Consider the following 5,108-nt stretch of genomic DNA (forward strand, 5'->3'; position numbering starts at 1 on the left):
TAAGTAATACAAAATAAATTACTTAGGGCCTGCTATTGGGACAGGCTTGGGTGGTGGTTAGGAAAACTCAAAATAGTGGTGGTGGATAAGACGTAATGGTGGTGGGATTGGTGTTGAAATATTGAACGTAATAAATTATTGTGAACAACCTTAGCACTGTAACACTGTCCTCCTGTTGTTCATCGATTTGCTTGAGTGGGCACCAGTAAAGTCTCCATTGTGAGACTTGTTGTTACTGTTTTTGGCATATTGAATATGACATGGGGACCTTGCCAGGTTCTGCTGTGAGGGCGGGATACTCTCCGTAGCTTGCCAGGCTCTCCGAGAGGGATGGAGGAATCAAACCCAGGTCAGCCGTGTGCAAGGCAAATGTCCTACCCACTGTGCTATTGCTCCAGCCTGTGAACAACCTTATGAAATAAAAAATAAAAGTAAATAAAATTAAAAACAAAACAATGAGTCATTCCTATTTCTTCACTTGACCTATCTCTGTCCCTCTGTCTGCTCCAGGAAGGGTCCTCAAACGAAAGTTGGTGGGTCCCCATGGGCTGCTTATGTGAGGCGGGGAGGAGAGATGTTCACTTTCTCCCCATCTGCCTCTGCCACCCTTGGAGCGGCTGAGACTGATAGTCTGCGATGAGCCCCTGCAGGTCACGGGCCAGCCCCGTGAGGTGGCCATCAAGTCACACCTGACATCCGCTTGGTCTTCTCTGCATGGGAGTTGATCCCCACCACCCAATCTCTCCGGGAGCTGCAGACTCAGGCTGGAGTGAGGACTTGCTCTTTGCAGGAAAGGAAAGTCAGTCCCAGACCTAACCAAAGTTTCCAGGTCTTTATCCTGTCTTGCAGAAAAGAATTTCAGGAGTGATGTAAAACAGTGATGTAAAAACAGTGATGTAAAAACTGATTTTACTTGGAGGTTTTAGGAAGAGGAAGGAGGGAGAGAAAGTAAGAGAGTAATGTGCCCAAGAGAGAACCTGGGCTTCTTCAGAGATGCATTAGGTGGAAGCATGCAAGTACACATCTCAAGAGGGGAGATTCGGGTGACGCATGTACTGGGACGCCACATGTGCTCCGTCACATGGACACAAGCAGCACACGGGAACGGGCAGCCTATGTGCCCTTCCTTTGTTCAAGGTGGCTTTTATAGGGTTTTTCCCAAAGTGCCCCATGTGGGACTTATACTTAGATCAAAGTCCGTTGCAAAGGAGGTTGCCAAGGGGGTAGAGTTGGGAGTGGTCGATGGTCTTCTTTGAAGCTCCTATCCTGGCCTTTGTTCCCGCTGGAGCTTCTCTCAGAGAGGGGTCCAACCTTCTCTGGGTCCCTTGGCATCAGGTGAAGCCTTATCAGGTCTTAGTCCCTGTGCTCACAGGTACCTCTGGATGGCCTTAGGACTAGTGGCTTTATTACTTCCCAGGAATTTCACTGCCACGGGGGCCCTTCCCTTTCTAATTGCCTATATCAAACTTATCACTTAAAACTCGGTATTTCAGGAGAGAGAGAGAGAGAGAGTACAGCAGGAAAGGTGTTTTCCTTGCATGTGCTGGACCCAGGTTCCAGCCTCAATGCCCCATATGGTCTCCCAACACCTCAGAAGTGAGGTCTGAGCATAGAACCAGAAGGAAACCCTGAGCACTTCCAGAGTGCCCCTCCTTAGTCCCTCCCAAAAAGAGCCCTTAAAAATGTTCCCTTCCTTGGGGCTGGAGTGATAGCACAGTGGGCAGTGTGTTTGCCTTGCACATGGCCGACCCTGGTTCGATTCCCAGCATTCCATATGGTCCCCTGAGCACCGCCAGGAGTGATTCCTGAGTGCAGAGCCAGGAGTAACCGTTGTGCATGGCCGGGTGTGACCCAAAAAGCAAAAAAAAAAAAAAATCTTTCTTTCTTTCTTTCTTTCTTTCTTTCTTTCTTTCTTTCTTTCTTTCTCTCTTGTCTTTTTGGGTCACAACAGTGATGCTCAGGAGTTACTCCTGGCTCTGCACTCAGGAATCACTCCTGGCAGTACTTGAGGGGCCCTATGGGATGCCGAGGATCGAACCCAGGTCAGTCGCTTGCAAGACCAGAGCCCTCTCCACTGTACTATCACTCTGGCCCCAAAACTAGACCTTTTAAATTTTCAAAAGGCCAGTCTCAGGCACGAGGGTCACTTTGCGACATTTCCATCACCCTCCGGTTAGACAGTGTCTAAGATCAATGCCGGGGGAGGTGCCCGGACCTGCAGGCAGTGACGAGTTGGGGGTCAGTGTGAGACATACACAGAGCCTGTGTGCTGGACACCCAACAGCAGAAGGCTGTCAGGTTGTGGGGGGTCCCTGGGTGACTTATGTGAAATGTGGGGGATAGAGGTAGAAGATCTGCTCTGTCCGGGGGTACAGCTGTGGAAAGTGAGGGCTGACCAGAGCTTGCTGTCGGCCTTGCTCTTGGCAGGGAAAGAAGGTCAGTCCTGGCCTTTCCCCAGGCCTTCTGGGCCTGCTGCCTTTGTCTCTCAGGAAAGAATTCAGGAGGAGAAGCTGGAGTGATAGCACAGCGGGTAGAGCATTTGCCTTGCATGTGGCTGACTTGGGTTCAATTCCCAGCATCCCATATGGTCTCCTGAGCACCGCCAGGCATAATTTCTGAGTGCATGAGCCAGGAGTAACCCCTGAACATTGCTGGGTGTGACCCAAAAAGAAAAAAAATCAGGAGGAGTAAAAACAGATTTTACTTAGAAATTCAAAGGAAGGAGAGAGAGACAGAGAGTAAATCATTCAAGAGAGGGCTTTTCCATAGGACCAGAGTGATAGTACCATGGGGAGGGCATTTGTCTTGCACACAGCTGACCTGGGTTCACTCCCCAATCCCTGCCAGCAGTAATTCTTGGGTACACAACCAGGAATAACTCCTGAGCATCGTTGTGTGACCCCAAAAGCAGAGAGAGAGAGAGAGAGAGAGAGAGAGAGAGAGAGAGAGAGAGAGAGAGAAAGAGAGGGAGAGAGAGGGCTTCCTTTTTTTTTTTTTTTGCATTTTTTTTTTATTAGTGAAACACCATGAGGTACAGTTGTAGATTTACATTTTTTTGTGCTTGGGTTTCGATTATACAATGATTAGATACCCATCCCTCCACCAGTGCCCATTTTCCACCACCATGGATAATATCCCCCCACCCCCATCCCCCCATCCCCCCCTGCCTCTGTGGCAGGGCAATCCCCTGTGTTCGAGAGAGGGCTTCTTGAGTGGAGAGAGCCACCCAGCACACACCCCAGTGTTGACGTATGAAGGTCCGTATCTCAAAAGGGGAGATGCGGGGTGGGGGGCACACGCCTATATGCACGCGCCTCCTTTCTTCAAGTTGGCTTTTGGAGAATTTTTCCCAAGGTGCCCCAGGTGTGACTTTCTACCTAGATAAGAGTCCGTTGCTAGAGGGGGTTTCCAAAGGGTGGAGTTGGGAGCAGTGGATGCTCTGCTTTGAAATTCCTTTCCTGGCCTCTGTTCCTGCTGGAGATTTTCTCAGAGGGGGGTCCAGCCTTCTCTGCGTCTCTGCTGGCACCAGTTAAAGGTCTTATCAGGCCTTAGTTCCTATGTCCACAAGGTGGATCCTGGCAGCATGAGGGCTATTTTTTTAAAATTTTATTTTCATAAAATTCCAAATTCTGCAGGATGGATATGTTCCATCTCAGTGGAAAATCAGCAGGACTGTACTACTGTACAAAAAGGGAGACATCCATGACATTAGCAACTACTGCCCGATCTGCCTGTTGTCTATCGTCTACAAGCTGTTCACTTGAGTCATCCTGAATAGGATTGGCAGAACACTAGATGAAGAACAGCCATGCAAGGAAGCCGGGTTCTGCAAAGGATTCAGCACGATCGACCATATTCACACGATAACCAAGTTCATTGAGGTTTCTCGGGAGTTCAAGATGCCGCTTTGTCTAACGTTCATTGATTTAAAGAAGGCCTTTGATTCTGTTGAGACGGAAGCGGTCATGGAAGCCCTACCCAAACAGGGCCTGGTCTGGAGGCAACCCTGCAGCGAGCTGCTTGGTTCCGAGATTCAGTTGTGAGTCTTTGGATCAAGGTAATTAATGCATTTCAGGTCTAGTTTTATGACTTCCCAAGATCTCATTGCTACAGGGGCGAGGGGCCCCTTTCCCTGCCTGCCTGCTTCAGCGTCTTCTTGAATCCCCAGGTTTGGAGCAGGCAGAAATCTCTGAACTCCACGGGAGGGGTAAGGCGGAGAGGACTGAGGTGTAAAATGCAGTAATGCACGGCTCAGGCAGAGGGAGTGACCCGGAGACCCAGGCCTAGCCCTTGTGATTTGGGGTCCTGGGCTGCGGCCTCTCGGCCGTTCCTTGGCTGTCAGAGCTCAGGAACAGTGACTTTATCTCTTGGGCCCAAGGATCCCACCTGTTGGACTGTGCTTGAATCCCAGAGCCAGGCCTGGGATTTGATCTCTGAGATACTAGAGATCAAACCCAGGGTTCCACGTGCCCCTGAGCCATCTCCCCCAGTGCTCTGAACCATGGAGAGAGCCAGCACCCAGCACCCAGCGGGTCAGGCTTTGGTTGCCCACTGATATTGTTATTCACCTTGTCTTTATTTTATTTTTTTATTTTTAATTTTTTATTGAGGCACCGTGAGATACAGATACAAAGATTTCATGTTTGAGATTCAGCTATACAATGATCGAGCACCCACCCCTCCACCAGTGCAAACTATCCATCACCAATGTTCCCATTATCCCCCCCACTTCCATCCCAGTCCTTACCCTGTCTCTATGGCAGACAATTGCTCAGATACTCTCTCTCTACTTTTGGGAGTTACACTTTGCTCGGATTTTCCCACCACCATTCAAGACTGCCTTCCAAGGGCAGATGCTAGATCATTTATTTTCCATTGCTCACTTTGTATATCGTGAGAGGTCATGCAGCCACATAAGCGGCCATGTGCTTCTAATTATCGCAGGCTTCTCAGGAGGCCTGATTGCCTTGGTGTGACCCCCTAGGTGTGGTCCCAAAGCATTGCCTGGTGTGGCCCAAACAGCACGATAAATGAAGTGGGGAAAAATAAAATGTGGGAAAAGAGAGTTGACAAAATATTCCTATTTGAGTCGTTGGTAACTGGGCCGT

This window comes from Sorex fumeus, unplaced genomic scaffold (genome assembly GCF_029834395.1).
Source record: "Sorex fumeus unplaced genomic scaffold, SorFum_2.1 ptg000122l, whole genome shotgun sequence".
In the NCBI taxonomy this organism is placed as follows: Eukaryota; Metazoa; Chordata; class Mammalia; order Eulipotyphla; family Soricidae; genus Sorex; species Sorex fumeus.